This window comes from Rhinolophus hipposideros (assembly GCF_964194185.1).
Source record: "Rhinolophus hipposideros genome assembly, chromosome: 10".
NCBI lineage: Eukaryota > Metazoa > Chordata > Mammalia > Chiroptera > Rhinolophidae > Rhinolophus > Rhinolophus hipposideros.
This window is the reverse complement of record NC_138056.1, coordinates 11,065,959-11,082,171: the sequence shown is the minus strand read 5'-3', so window position 1 is coordinate 11,082,171 and position 16,213 is coordinate 11,065,959. Positions and strand designations below refer to the sequence as shown.

Sequence of the window (16,213 nt, the reverse complement as noted above, 5' to 3'; positions counted from 1 at the left end):
CAGTCGCTCCTGATTTCCTTGTCTCCCCTGTCCCTGGAAACCACAGATCTGCTCTCTGTCTCCATGATTTGCGTGTTCTGGATAGTTCATATAAATGGAATCATACAATATATTTTTAAAAAATTTTCTTCTCCTAGGTATTTATTGTGTTAGTCTATTTTGGAAGTAGAGTCTTCACAGCTCAGCACTCTGCCCTATATAATAATCTTAATATTTCTTTTTTAAACACAATTTTATTTTCCAGCTCTTCCTTAATGTTTCACCACTTAATGGTTTCTTGTTTCTCTGTTTGTAAGTGGTGATGACTGTGGCTAGGGAAGTCAAACTTTGAGAGTGGTAAAACTAACAACTGAATGTAATATTCAATGCACAATCAACAAAAACAAAACAAAACAGGAAGGAAAAAAACCCCAAACCAAAAGCAATGCTGTATCTCTAAACATATCCTCAATCCATTGACCTCTCTCCATGTTTACTGCTGCTACTGTAGTGAAATCCATGTCATTGTCACCTGACCTTCAAACCAATTTCCTTGCTTTCACTTTGTTCCCTCTTTAATCCATTTGTCACATTAGTAGCCAGATCTTTGCAAAATATGAGTTAGATCATGTCATTCTGCTGTTTAAAACTCTCACAGGCTTTTCTCTACCTAATAAAAACTCCTTTCTCTAACCTACAGAACCCTTCATATTCTGATTCCTGTCTATCCCTCCCTCATTTCCAACAGCTTTGCTGGATTCAGTGTGTTTCAGCCCCACACTTGAGAGCTCTGACATCAGTAGTTACCATTGCTCATATCTTCTCATTGTTGGCCACTTCTTATCATTCAGATTTCAACTTAAATGTCACCTCTCCAGAGAGTTTGTCCCTATGTCCAGTCTAGAACAAACCATGAGTCATTCACATCAGTCTGTTTTAAATCTCTGCATCGTCCTCCATCTGAAATCTTATTTATTAAGCTTCTCTCTTCCCCTGCTTGAAAGTAACTTTTTGAGAGCAAGAAACTTGTCTGTCTCATAATTCTCGACATTTACTAGAAGAGTACCTGGCTCACAGTAGGTGCTTAAAATAACGCAAGTGGAACTAGTCTTATTTTCTATTAACTGAGTGTAAACAGTTTTCCCCTAATGAATATTAATCCTTCTGATGCTTTATTTGGAGATAGCTGTTTCAGATAAATTTAATTTTTAACAAGTTTTCACCACTGAGCTTTCTTTTTTTATTTGTATATGATTTTATTTTTAATGTTGTCTACACATTCATTAATGTTAAATGATTCATCCAGGGTTACATAACTAGTAAGCCAAGAGACTTCATTCACTCATTCATCTGTTGTGAGATATGAGCGATAAGGCTGAGCTGGGTCCACTTAAAATGCAGGAAGGCTTGGATGTACAGACATCAGGAGATGGCTTTGAACGACTCAGTCTGATCTTTCTGGGCAACAGTTGCTCATCCACAGAGGGGTACAAGTTGCTGGGGGAAAGCACTGTAGGACCAAGGACAGGGTCACTCTTAGTCTCTTTAGGTCCCTGACTGTGGCTTGACGGTGAAGAGCTTTTTTCTTGTGGAGGTGGGCAGGCTCTGGCCTTCCTCTTGAGCGCAAGACTGTCAGACAAGTTCTCTGCATTCTGTCGGTTGCACCTGTCCTGGGACCCCTCCTCCCCCGACGCCTTCAGCCTCACTGCCCCAAGAGGACAGGGAGTCTGGGTGACAGGCAGTGGAGTTCGAGGGCGGCGGCTGGCTGCCACCACCCGGGCAGAGACCGGTGCAGCAGTTGGAGGTTGTAAGCACTCCCGGTTCAGTCTTCTGCCCTGAGGGGCCTTCACCAACTTCCCACCCTCTAGCTGAAGGGATTCGAGCTCAGATACTCGGAGCTGACGGGCAGCAGAAAGCACATCCTGGGCTTCTTCTCGAGATACTTCCATCTCTGAGGTATACAAGAAATCTACCAGCTCTGGGGATACACTATTATTAGACAGACACTGTTCATGCCTTCATGGAGCTTATCTTCTGATGGAGGAGACAGAAACACACACACACACACACACACACACACACACACACACGGAAGGCAAGATACTTGCAAGTTGTTAGTGGTGATGTGAGGGAAACAAGACCAATCCATTTCTAGAAAATCACAGAATTTTTAGAATATGGCTCTGATCTAGGAACCAACCAATCAACAAACATTTCTTGTACTGATTATTTTCCTGCGGCAATCATCTTTGGCTTTTGAGTGTGCTATGGAGGAGCAGGAATAGATGGAAAGTAGAGGTAGAAGATGTGATAAGGGAATAGGGGAAGATTCGTAGATAATGAAAGGCTGTTCATTTCTCTGTTGAATGTATTCATTTCCCGTTCTAGTTTATTTAAAGCCCATCAAACAAATGCTGTGATGCCTGTTTGGTCTTCTAGCACCTCTGAGAGAAGTCCTTTCTGGCCACTTTAGACCAATGGAGTCTGTGTGACTATAGACCAAATATGAGGGGGTGGATAATGACTAGATCAGCCTGATTAGAAAATCACATTCATGCTGAGGAGGAGTGGAATTGGAATTTCAGTTTGGATAATAAGGAAAGGTCAGTTTATGGTTAATAAGTGTTACTTTAGTAGACTGAATGAATAAATGTGGCTCCTCGAAAGCAGATGAGGAACTTGGCCTTTATCCTGATCATAGTGTAAGATGATGGAAAGAACATGGACGTTGGAGTCAGATTGCTGAGGGCTTTACTTCTTAGCCAGATTTCAGGCAAGTTTCTTAACCTTGCTGAATGAGCCTTGATTTCCTCATCTGGAAAATGGTGGTCATAGTATTCGATGGTGGTGTTTTAGAAGTTACAGCTAATGAGTGCACAGTGCCTCTCACATGAGAGATGCTCCATCATTGGTTGCTATTATTGGGCAATGATGAGCCAATGACACTTTTGGGGGCAGGTTAGATAACTGATAATAATAACAGCTCATTCTTAGTGAGTTTCTACTGTGCCATGCATTGTTTAAAGAACTTTATGTGTATTTTAATTCTCACAACAGTCCTGTGAGAGAGAGTTATTATCTCCATTTTATAGTTAAGGAAACTGAGGCACATAGAGATTATATAATTTGTCCAAAGTCACATAGTAAGTGTAGAGAGGAGGAAGGTTTGAAGCCAGGTAGTCTGCCTGCAGAACCTATACTCTTAACCACTATTCTAGATTATGAAAATTTTATGAAGATTCATTTATCAGCAGTCCACAGGATAGATTTTAGATTTTTTAGTAAGATAGGAAAAGGAAAATTTCAATTTATTGCCATCTTTGTTTAGTAACTACTGAATGACCATAAAATACCAGTCTTTCTTAAGTTTGTAAAAAAAAAAAAAAAATCCAGTCTCTGATCTTCATGACCTAACAGTATAGAACATACTAAGATAACGCTTTACTCAGAAGAATACCTGTATAATCCTTAATTTATGTCAAGTGTAAAAAGAGAATGTATGAACTAGATTATCTTAAACTTGAAGTTCACAAAGAAGGCGAATATTCTTGATGTGAGACTTACTTTTCCTTACACATGCTGTTATCTCCTCTAAATGTATTGCTTGTTTGTTGGATTCCATTTATTCTGCCCCTCAAACCCATATTATTTTAATTTGGGGGCAAAGGGGAAGACAGTGATTGTCCTTAACTGCCCCGTGGATTCAGCTTCCTTCTAGTTGAAAGTATAGACGCTAAGAACTGTTAACAAGTGCAGACCTTTATTTTTTCTAATTAGCTCTAATGCAATTAAACCAAAACAATGAAATTGAGAGTTTACCTCAGATATCCCCTACCATCCCAATCAACACGTAATAATCCAATTTTTTAGGATTTTTCTCTCCCTCCCTTCCTGTCTTCCTTTGGGAGAATGCTTTGGGGTAGAAAGCAACAAACCAAATAGCAGCAGGCATATAAAATCAGCTCTTTTCTCTTTCCCCACCCGGAAAGGAAGGGAGAGGGAGCAAGAACACCACTATCAAAGAGAACTGATTCTTAGGCAGGCCATTCTAAAAAATCCCTTGTTCTTTTGCGCCCCCACCCCCCCAGAGCTCTGCAGTAATTCTTCAGAGATTGTATGGTCTCTACTTTAAATATAAATATATATATAAAACTTCCCCCTGTCTGTCTCCTCCTCTCTCTCCTTCCCCCCCATTTCCTATAATAAAGTTTCCTATTGGATAAAATCAGCTCCCTGATTTATGCCTGGCTCCTATTGGAAGTTCTCAGGGGCTGACATCACTTAGGAAAGCGAGGGGGTAGGGCTGCCAGATCAGTTTGTCACCACCCAGGCTCCCTATCCTTTGGCTGGGTGCAACTTCCATTTTAGGTGTTGGAGCTGAGAGAAAAAAAAAAAAGAGGGAGAGAGAGAAAGAAGACCAGGAAAGATCCTGAAAGGAGGAAGAGGTCGTGAAAAATCAACTACCTTGCTGGATTTGTCTTTCTCAGCACATTGACGAAGACTTGGGTTTCTTTCTTAAAGGACTGGTTTTTAGAAGTCCACATCTGAGGTGTGTGCCTTTTTAAAAAATGTGTACAGACGGGTAAAGGAGGATAAGCCAAGTCGAATTTTTGTCTTACGGTGACCTGAGGAAATTTAAGGACGAGAGTCTGCTATGTTAATGGGTGACTTTTAAGCAATTATTAATTTATTTTTCTACTTACTTTGGGGAATTGTATTAAAGGTAAAATATTCAAGACCCAGAAACAAACTTCTAGGTCTCTCTAATAGAGGGCGATGAATAGATTCAGAAGGGTGAGAGCAATTCTGTAAATTTACAATTTGGTGTGTTCTTTGATTTTATATATTTTTCTGGATTAAGCTAACAAACTTCTGTTTTCAGAGCCTAAACCAAAGGTTGGTTTTTTTTGGCATGTTGCGTGTGGGTTGGGAAAGGAATTTGTCCGGGTCGGAAGCTAGTTATACATATGGCTCTTCATATGATTCAAAACTTTTTTTTTTCTTCTTTTATCATTAGATTTGTGGAAGTGAAAAGTTGCAGGGAGTTTTGTAGCTTAAACGGTGGCGTTTTCCCCCCCTAGAGTTTGAACGGCCCAGATCGGTTTCAGCCCTGCTGTCCTGGGTGGATCCCTCTTTTACTTTTCCAGGTGTGGTGGGTGGGAGCCTCATCCTCCTGCGAGACGTTGCCTCCCTGCTTTGCCTTATAAGAGAAAACAGATGGATCCATGTTAAATGAATTGTTATCTCCTTTTCTTCTAAAAACTACCTTTGATGGCAAGATGTGGTGTTGTATGTTCAACCTGCAAATATGATAGTGTTTGGTTTCTGTGCTTAAAGGCATAAGGAAATTCTAATCATGCTTTTTAGTTCACCTAAGTGGCAATACACCTGAAAATATTTTCAGCTTTGTGCTCTCTTTAAGGGCCATGGATTAAATAAGGTTAGGCTAAGAGAAAACACTGATATAAACTTTAGTGTTCAGAATGAATTTGAGAAAGCACAAGGGGAGTTCTTCTTTTAAACCAAACAGTTCTTTTTTTGGAGGTGAGTGTATTGTTTGCTATAAAATCAAAAATCTGTTAAGAGCTGAAGGCCCATGACTGCTTTCATATTTTACATGTAATCTTAAGATTTGTTTTTGCAAATGCATTCTTGCAAAAATACTGATTCTAGATAATTACATAGCCAACTCATCAGTAGCTGAAAACTGGGTGTTCTTTTCCTTCTCCCTTTGAAAATGCGAATCAGTCTGAAAATTATAGCTGGATTAGATACTGCCCTAATTGTAACAAGATGGGCCTTAATATGTAAACTGCTCATTAGCTTTAAACTGGTATGTACCTATAATCTGATTTTGTGCCCCTTCTAAACCCAGTTTTTAGACGAGAACACTTCCTTGAATTTCTTTTCTAGAACTGAGATTATTTCTTGAAAGATGATTTCATACTTGTAAGTTTGTGGCTTCACAGGAAACTAAACTAATATAATCTATGCAAGGGCTACAGTAAAATTTTAATACCTGGATCTCATAATTATAGCAAGTGCAGTTAAAAAGGAAGAAAAAAAGCCAACGTGTACAGTCCGTTGGGCTATAGTTCTTATTTAATATTTTCCAGTTTTTCTTTCAAATGTTCTCTCTGCCTTGACTCCAGCCTAGAGAGGTTTCTTGGTGGATCTTTGAAGGGTTGGTCATGTTGCTGCCAGAGTGTCGGTTTCCTACTCAACCTTTAGGGGGAGGGATGAGGGAATCTGAAGAAGGAGTACAAAGGCAGTTTGAAAATAGGTTCTGGATGACTGAGTGGTGGTGCTTTGGGTCCAGCTTTAAATATTGGGCTTTGTGTAGCTGCAGTAAGAATCCTAGTTAACTATCAGCCAGGACTATTTCCCCCGAACTGAGGCATTGTTTTGACTGGTATGTACCATAGAGCCTTTTGCATGATAAGATGGAAGATTGTCTTTTACCTCACCTCTACTAGTTCTTTCAGGAAATAGAGTAAGGGATGCGAATAAGTACATCCTTTTATTTTTTTGTTTTGCTCCTTCTTTTGGTTTTGGGGTAAAAAATGACTAGTAAGTATGAGTTGTGCAGATTTTTCTTTCCTTGTTTGATTCCTGCATACTGTTGGTTTCTTTGTTATATGACTAAGGTATGTACGGTCCGTGTTCCAGGTGGGGGTCTCTTGTGGGTGGTTAGAGTTCTAGTGCCTTTCTTAGGGTTCCAGGTACACAGAGTCAGAAGGGCTAGAACATGTTCTTTCAGGTAGTATAAAAATTGGTACTATTGGAAATCTTAGAAAAAAACCAAAAAGCTCCAAGTAATTGCAATTCACTTAGGTTTATGAGGTAGCTGCTCCCTAGGGATGGCTGCAAATAAATTAAGCATAGATCACTATTCATTTGGAATAACAAAATGATTAGCTCTGTATAATTTATTGCTTTCTATTTTGATACCTGATGGCCCCCTGTTACTAACTGCCGGACCTTCCCCACCTTGTTTTTTTACTGCTTAGCATTTTTTATGCTTAGCATTTTGCATAAACCATGTATTTAATTTCCCACAACAACTGTTTTTTTGTTTGTTTGTTTGTTTTTAAAAGGAATTTGAGCCTCATAGAAGCTGAGGTTTGCTGAAAATCTCATTGCCCACGAGGGGCCAAGGCTAGGCTTAAACCCTGCTCTGACTAACTACAAAGTCCACGGACTTAACCACTAATACACTGCCATTCTCCAGAGAGAATAGAAAAAAGATCCAGAACTAAAGTGAGCCCTTGCCAGAGGCCAGGATGCTTTATCTTGCAGAGGGTCAGTCCTCACTTAGATTTCCAACCCCCTCCATGTTGGAATAACCTACGTGAAAAATCCATTTTCCATAAAGACATGGGCAGCTGGATATGCTAGAACGGATGTTATTTCAATGTTTAGAACAGAGATCTTTCCATATGCACAGCATTGCTGTCCTAATTTCTTAAACTTACTTGAAATGACTCAAACTTAATTTGATTATCGGTGACATTTCTTCCAGAGAATTTTCAGGCATGATATTGCCAACTTGCAGGGTAGAAGGTTGTAGCAGGTAGATCAAATAATGTTTATCATACTGTATTAAAATAGTCTAGTTCTGTCGTTCCTTCTAGACTAGGAGCTGCTTGAGTATAGGCACTGTCTTATCTCTGTATTCTCTTAGCACCTATGGTAGTGTGTGGTACATACTGAGGTGTTCAGTAAACCTTGGTTAAATAGAAGGCACTGGATGGGAATGAGTGAGGCACCTTTGTGGGAATCGCTGAAGGCAAGTTGAGATAGGAAGCACTACAACATAGATTAATACATTTGCAATGTAATTTTGAAACTTTACTGTAGTCTGTAGTTTCAAACTTTGACGCATCTCCCACCTTTCATTTTTAAGTCAAGTTTCTGGAAATAATGAAGATTTAAATTAAAAAAAAATTTTTTTAATCCTGTTTCCTTTCTGGGCCAGTAGTCCAAAGATATAGCATAAAAAAGTAAGGTTCCTAGTCAGTTCATTTCATTACATCGGCAGCTGTTAACTTAAAGCACTGAAACCTTAGTTTAGCCCTTTCTAGGGGAGAGGGGCTGGTTACCTAGAACATACCAGCGCAGCGGCAGGCAAGTATTGCTTTCAGCCATGTTGGAAGTGATTGGTTTTTATACTTGTTAATACAAACATAAAAAGCTTGGGATGATAATTTGAACATCAGTGTTTCAACAAAAGTGTGTTTGGATTATCACTGTATTTTTTGTCACTGCTACTGCCATGAAACTTCAGGAGATTTTGTTCACAAAGTGTATTGGGAAGTTTATGAGTTTAAGAACCCAAATTAATTTTCATGGGTAATTCAGAATAATAGTAACAAGAAACTTGCCTAAAGGAATGTATCGTAGGTAATCAGTATGTTATTTCATGTTCTCTTTCCTCTCAAAAGGGGCTAACTGCCACGAGAAGCTGAAATAGGGATTGCACTGCCTAAATGCAGCTGCCTATAGAGAGCATTGATACACCCTGGCAGGGAGATTGTAAGGAGAGAAAAACAACTGTTCTGGTCAGAACAAGGGGGAAATAAGGGTATGGATTGATTTGTATTTAATGATATTGTATAATGTATCTGTAGAAGTAATTTGTCCCTCTAATTCTACTTGGAATTGCTGATTATTAAATATTAAGCATTCAGAACATGGCCCACCCTTACAATTCTGGTTCAGGGACAGTGTTCCCCCATTTTTAGGACCACTTTCTCTCCAGTGAGTCCTTCAGTCTGACTGGAATGGGTGTAGTGGAGACCTTATAAGGATCCAGTTTTATTTTTTTGAAGCCGCCTTTGCTCACCAGCAGGTAATTTGGTCATCACTTTCACAAAACATGTGCCTTTATAGAATGATAAATGCAACTTTTTACTGTTTTTACTGTTTTATTTTGAAAACATTTCAGATTTTCAGGAAAGTTGTAATAGCACAATAACTCCTGTATACCGTCCATTCACTTAGATACCAGTCGTTAACATTTTGCCACAAATGCTTTATTGTTCTATATTTTTTGATCAATATGCTGACCAAACGGACTTTCCAATCTGAGAGTTCCACAAATAATGGAGAGGCAAGGCAGCGTAGCATCGAGGTTAAGAGCATGGATGCTGGAGCCAGACTGCCTGGGTTCAAATCTCGCTCTGCCACTTACTAGCTGTGTAACCTTGGGCAAATTGTTTAATTGTTCTATGCCTTGGTCTCCTTGTCTGTAAAACGAGGACAATAATATTAACCATCTCAGGATTATTGTGATGATTAAGTGATTTAATATATGTAAAATTCATAGAACAGTAACCAGCTCATAAGTGTTTGCTATAAGAGTGAATGCTTTAAATGAATTCAAACATCATTTGCCTGTTGGACTAAATGCCCTTCAAGGTCTCTTAAAACCTGAAACTAATGGTAGATATAGACGCTTCTATTACAGAATAAATGGGCTTCCTGGATGGATAAGCTAACTTTATTTTTTAATGGGAAAAAAGTGTCTTTGGTAATACAGGCAAGTTTGGGGTGTTGTGTGGGCATGGTTGTCCAAAATAAGGGTGCTTTGGGAATGGATAACTTTTAATAAAGTATGAGTGTGAGTGTGGGAAAATAAACAGGTGGCAAAGCTTGAATATCTTGCAGTAATTTCTTCAGAGACTTGGATACTTTAGGGAAAAAAAGAGCAACACAAGTTTCTCCCACCTTTTTGTATTTAAGGGACAGACAGGACTCCAGCATCCCAGGGTAAACTTTAATTTTGGCAGAGAATGGATTGAAAACGCATTGTTTCGGTTTATTATTCTTGACTTTGAACTAGGTTTTTTTCACCTTGAAGTCACACTTGTCCAAGATTTTTAGGATAATATTCCATTTTGAGTGATTGTACAGGAAGCAATTACATAGAAATGAAGGCAGGCTTTTACTATCTATCCCTTTTCTTGAAATAAATCTCCATCTTTTATGTTTAGGAAACATCATTCTCTATTTCAATCCTTATTTATGGACATTTGCAAAACTGAGACACGTAGAAATTGTGAGTTTCATGTAGAAAATGCTTCCTGTGAGAAATATGCTTCCAAGAAAAAGGTCTGCTCTTATATATGGGAAAGCCAAACTGTGGCCTGTGGGAAATATGTGTTAGATGGAAACTTCTAGGTTTCTTCCAGCCTAGCTTTCCTTCATTTTAAATAACCCATGAAACTAATGTTCTGAACAGTATTTAAACTAATTTCTATTGGCACTCCGTAACTTCCCTTTCATAACTCCCCCACCAACTCATTTTTTTTTTTAAACTCACATTTCCCTCTACTGATTTTCCTATGCTTTCTCCTTTTCATTTGCTTTCCTATTCTCTGGCGTTTCCCTTTGCCTCTCCCATCTTTTTTCACCCTTCGATTGGTGGTCTTTATGGTGTCACATTGCCTCACTAACACTTAATATAGAAGAAGCTTGATTCCTATTATAAAATAAACCGTACTCGCATGCTAAAGGTTAGGATTAACTAGTTGTTCTGATCCAAGAAAATTGATCTCTTAATAATTTGGATTAGTTTATCTTTTTTGATTTTCAGATCTCATCCACATTTACTAATTAATGACTCATTTTGGTTCATTTGACAGAGCAAGAGAAATTTACTTTTCCCAGAGTAAACATCAATTTTGTGTGTGCTTCCCATGTTCTGTATTGGAATGCAGTAGTGTATTGAGAGTTGTCTTTGTGAAGTGAAAAAAGGTTTTTGTTATAGGGAGCTTATATTTTAAGAAACCAAAATATATTCTGATGGTTGTGGATATAAGACATTGTTATAGAAACTAGGTCAACTTTTCAATACCTTTATCAAAGCACCTACAGTTCATTGCAAGTGAAATAAATCTCATTGAAATGAAGTAGCTGGTGTATATTCAGCACACTTTTAAAATAGAGTAGTCTATTTTAAAGGCGACATTGGTGCCAATCTGATTGCTTTCCACTGTTTCTTTGTTGGAATGGGAGTTCTGTAGCCTCTCTGCTATTCTGCTCTCCATTGACTACTTTGTTAAACCAGGGCAGAGTTGGCTATTTGAATGTCTACCCTCCTGAAGGTCAGCTAAATCTCAGGTCAGGCTACAGGAGACCCCAATTGATGGGCCTAAGATAGCAATTAGGAAAAAAATATAGAAGGAAAAATGAAACAAAGTTGATTTATTTTTGTAAAATTAAATTTTTTGTTTTCATTGAAAAAGTAGAACATCTTCACTCATTCAAAAGAAATTTGAGTCTGCTGTATGCCACGCATTGGAGTAAACAGTATACCAAATAGACCTCACAGAGCTTTACATTCTAGTTGAAAGAGACAGATAATAAATAAGTAAATACATAGTATGTCAGAATGTGGTAACACTATTGAGAGAAAAATAAAGCAGAATATGTAGAGTGGTGATTAAAGAAGTGCGAGGGTGGCAGTGAGGTTTTTTTTTTTTAACAGAATGGTCAGGGAAGGCCTCACTTATGTATAAGGTATGTTTGAGAGAGACCTAAAAGAAATTAGGGTGGAGTCATGTAGCTGTGAGTAAAAAGTGCAAAGGCCCCTGGGCCTGGTTGTTACTAGTGAGCAAGGCTGGGAGAGAAGGGGCGGTGAGAAGGAGACCTGTTCAGGGAGGACCAATGGGTGTGTGTTGGGAGAATGGGGAGGATGATATAGGACCTCATCTTGGACTAGACAGCACAAAGAAAAGTTGTCTCCTCCCTTCCCACCCCAGAGACAATAGCTGTTACCTTTTTGTATGTTCTTTGTAAGGAGTTGAGGCAACACCTGACCTAGCCTCCCTCTTTCTCCCTTTGCAGAAGTTCATGGAGTATAGTCAGCAGATGATTTGCAGAGTAGCAGATTTTGCATAGGTCAATGACCCTTGCTTTGGAGAATGATAATAGAATGACAAGTTTACTTAGAATAAACTTTTATGTATTTGGGAAATGAGGTAAAAAATTTTTCTTCCCTAGAGAAATGTATTTCTCCCCCTTCTTATCTACTAAATCAGTTTTCTGTGAACAGACGTGACAACCTAGATCTGGTACAGTTCCCTTTGAGTACAGTTATTGGTTTAGTTGATGTGCTTTTGGCCAAATATTATGCCTGCCCCACTTATTTGCTGCTTTGCCTTTTACTCATTCAACCAAAAATCTCCTGCTTCCCCAAAGCCCTAATCATTGGGATCTCGTGGCTTTCAGAAACCGCTTTATAGGTCACCATGTCCGTATTTCTGCCTTGCACATTGGGGGAGATGATCACCCCTGATGACTAACTGTAGGTCTGTTTTCCGTCTCCATACGTATGTTTGAGCAGGAAGGGTTATTAAAGCATCCTGATCGATTTCGGGAGGATTGAGGAAGAAACACCAACTATTCAGTGATTGATGTTCTGTGGCAATCCCATATGGGAAAGTACAAGGATTTTTGATTACAAGTACTTGTGTCTTGAAGCAGCCATTCTTACTTTCCCTCTCGAGTTATGGTTCAGGAGTGGCCGGTTAGCTCAGCTGATTAGAGCGCGGTGCTCTTAGCAACAGGATTGCCAGTTTGATCCCCACATGGGCCACTGTGAGCTGCGCCCTCCAAAGCTAGATTGGAGCAACTGCTTGACTTGGAGCTGACGGGCCCTGGAAAAGCACACTTAAATAAATTAAAAAAAAGAGTTCTGGTTTAGCTGGTCTGTCCCTTAGTGAGGGAGTCTCTCTATTGCCATCTTTCTTAGTTTAGCCCTGGAATTCGACGTGGTGACCCTCTGTTCTTCCCTTTAATTATACCTATGTAGTTGTCATCCTGTTACTTAATATCCATGGAAGATGACCTCAATCACGAAACTTTTTTCCCCCTGCCATCCCCCTTTTCCTTTGGTCAAGTAACTTTATCATCTTGCATAGGAAATACTCTAGACAATCTCAGATTCCCCCAAAGTTTGAAGTTGTTTTAAATAACTGCTTGACACATATTCAACATTCATAGATGTTTGTAGTTGTCTTGAAAGTGTGTCTTTCGATGCCATTCTTCATTCTTTTTTCCTAAATCTTTAGTGACACATGCTTTCTTGTGGAAATATTCCTCTTTATGATTCTTCTAAACACATTTTGCTACTCACTTGCTCTTATTCAGACCAGCTAAAGTGACTTGCTTGGATAAGTGTCAGAGGTAACACTTGAATCCAGAGTTTCTGGTTCTTTCTATTATATTATCAACTGGGCTAGAATTATCTAGGATTTTGAATGCTAGATTTAGGAGTTTGGACTTCTTTGGGGATGGAATATGGAACCAGTCTTTGAAAATGTGGCCCAGCTCTTTAGTCCTTGGAGGAAAGTTAAACTAAAAGAAGTGAGGACGTTCTTTTTAGGTTCTGAGTCTAGAATACAGGGTTTAGGATTGTTTCTTTCCATCTATCCTTATATTTGAATCTATGTTTTCAAAAAGCCTCTAATTCAGAGTGAATGATGATCTGAGCTGTCTGGTGAACGAAGAGTAAAACAATCCCAAATAATGTATTTTATAATCAGTGACCTTTTTGCAAGAGGAATATGGTGCTCAGAGGGTTGTCAGGGATAGGCCAATACAGTGGTTCCCAACAGCCGACTATCAGAGTCACTTTGAGGGTGTTCTAAAAATATGAATTCCCAGGCATTCTCTCCAGAAATTGAGGTATGGGGGTGGTGGGGAGGTAGACTTGGGAGACTGTATTTTTTTAAAAAGCTTCCCAGGTGATTCTAATCCTTCAGGTTTGAGGACCCAAAACCCAAACATTTGAGTTAAGCTACATAGCTATATAATTGCTCAGGTGGGTGGTCATTTAATTAGTATGAGAAGCAGAGAAAAATAGTTCGTGGTAGTAGACATGGTGAGCAGGTGGTTAATTTCAAATTTTCTACCACTGTATCCTGTATTGTTTTGGAATTATAGGTATCCACCTGATTTGGGGGTTATGCCAGCTCTTTAGCACGGTATGGAGGACTTGCCTGTTAGGGGGAAGGGAAACTTTTAGATCATATCTCCGTTTCCCCTCCTCATTTTGAAATTGTGGAACAAATTCAGGAGAGGATGTTAGCATTGAAACTTAACTGGACAATTTGTTTAAAACTCAACGGGAAGGGCCAATGTTACTTCCTGTCTGAAAAGGAAGTGCTGGCTTCCTTCCCTTCCTCCTTGGCTAACTCTAGCTAACTTAAAATGTGGGTGGGGGAAGGCTGATAGTGTTAATACTTTTAACTGGCCACCCATACCTTGAGAAATTGGGTTACCATCAGTGTTCAAGCGCAGAAGCATAACGTTCCTTCCCTTCTTTCCTTGAAACGTGAAGAAGGGTGTCATGTGGGCTCCTGTCTCCTTGCTGTTATGTGGGAGCCCTGTAGGTATGGCGGTTGCAGTCCAAGAAGCCTTCCAATCTCCCAGGTCTTATTTTGCATTCAACCTTATACCTCCCCTGTATTTTCTGACATTTGAAAACAGATCAAGGAGTTGTAGCGAAGAAACTGAAGTCCATTTGACACTGAGAGTTAGGTTGTGGAAAGGAGAACATAATTGGGCAAAGGAGAGTGGATGACAAAGGTTTCTTATTTTTAAATTGAGCCAAGAAAGCATTCCTTGTAAATGGGGCCAGTTGGCAATCTTCCTGCTATTTTAGTCCAGGCTGCTCCTTCCTACTGGCCCGTCAATTGTATTAAGTGTTTGATGTGAGTTTGAACTGTGGTCTCTGGAGTTGGGGGGAGGGAGAATGGTGGAAACAGCTGGTGCCTTCATCAAGCTATCTCAATTATGCTGATTTTCAGAGTATGGGGGGTGGCCGGTGGCAGAGGAATTGGATGTGTGTTAGCAGAGTCCCAGCAAAGTCTCGTGTAGTGGGGATTGGATTCTCTGGCACTTTTAATACTATGCAGGATGTTGGCTAGTTGGAATGTAGCTAAACCTTTCCCAATCACATTCTTTTCTCTGCTTCCCCCCCAGCCCACCCCCACCCCCACCCCCACCCAGTGCTTTCAGCTTTCGGCCTGATTTGGTGAGAAAGGGCTATGTGGAAAGTTAGCAAAACAGATTCATGCTTTTTCAACCATTGAGTATTCAGCTTAAGTCTTCGGGCCCCTTGCTTGACTTTCTCCTTACCCATTCATTAGTCCTTTGGTTGAGTTTTCTAAATATGTCTGCCAACAGCTAGAGATACAGTTAGCACCAGAACCCCTGGTGAAGTCATGCTGAATTGTAATCGGTCAGCTGTGCTGTTCTCCTTTCCTCCCTTGCTGACTGTATTTCGGAGTCAGCACTCCGTTTCTGTCTCACCTGCTCCATTGGAGGCAGAGAACCTGTCAAGCATTGTTTTGCAGCAGCAGCAGCACTGATACAGGTGTGTCCAGTTCTCTGTCTTCTGAGGTGTATTTTTTACCCCTCTCTCATAAAGTATCTCAGAAAGCTCTCCTATTAGACTCTAGTATTTTTATCTGCTTTTCTGTATCCACCTCATCCTATATGGTACTTAATTGACTGATTTATTTGGCCTAGGCTGTGAATGAGGGAGAATCTGATAACAATACTAACAGTTGTCACTAATTTTTCAGTTGAGAGAAAAAGGGAGTTATAGTCTGATTGAATGCGAGGTAACAGATCTCAAACTGTTGATTTCGTGTGCTTCAGTGATAGCTTGCAGTGGCTAGGCCCTGCTATTGAAGTTCTGTTCTAAAACGGTTGCCGAACGATCTCTTTCTCTGGCCAGCCCTAGAATGGCTAACTAGTGCATATATTCCTGCCCCACGTCTTTCCACCTGGTTATATGAGATACAGACATGGATTAATTCCTTCTAAGTGGTGGTTTTAGACTTAGTTCCTTTTGCATCAGGTACTATCTAAATCAGAGTTCACCCAGAGTACTTCTACTAGATCCAAGAAGGGAAGGAGTCTAGGAGAGAGAAATGAAGAAGAAAAGATGACAAAGGAGAGCATATTGCTAGGTGGTGGTTCCTCTGGTTAGAGAATTCGGTGCTGAGTTGTGCTCTGCTTTGTGCAAGTGGAATTGAACCCTTTGGACCCAGGGTGTTACTTCTTTGGATTTCAAGAATATCTGGCTAACTGTCTGCATCTTTGTTTCTGAGGTTTAGGGCTAATGTCCAGTGGGCTTGTACAAGATAATAGAAAAATGTATCAGTGATCCCATTCTTGGAAGCAGCTGAGGACCCTTATCAGGAAGGGGGGCTTTTTT

At 39.7% G+C, this 16,213-nt stretch overlaps 1 protein-coding gene across 8 annotated transcripts in view; it reads left to right on the top strand.

Moving 5' to 3' along the window:
* The first annotated feature begins 4,262 nt into the window (after positions 1–4,262).
* CTNND1 (catenin delta 1) overlaps positions 4,263–16,213 on the top strand; it is a 44,911-nt gene continuing 32,960 nt past the window's right edge. For 5 of the 8 annotated variants that reach the window (XM_081064603.1, XM_081064601.1, XM_081064600.1 and 2 more), the window contains exon 1: positions 4,288–4,528. The gene's annotated coding sequence lies outside the window, so the exon portion shown is untranslated. Of the gene's footprint in view, positions 4,529–16,213 lie in introns of all 8 variants that reach the window. The other 3 variants (XM_081064605.1, XM_081064604.1, XM_081064602.1) reach the window with 2 other exon arrangements.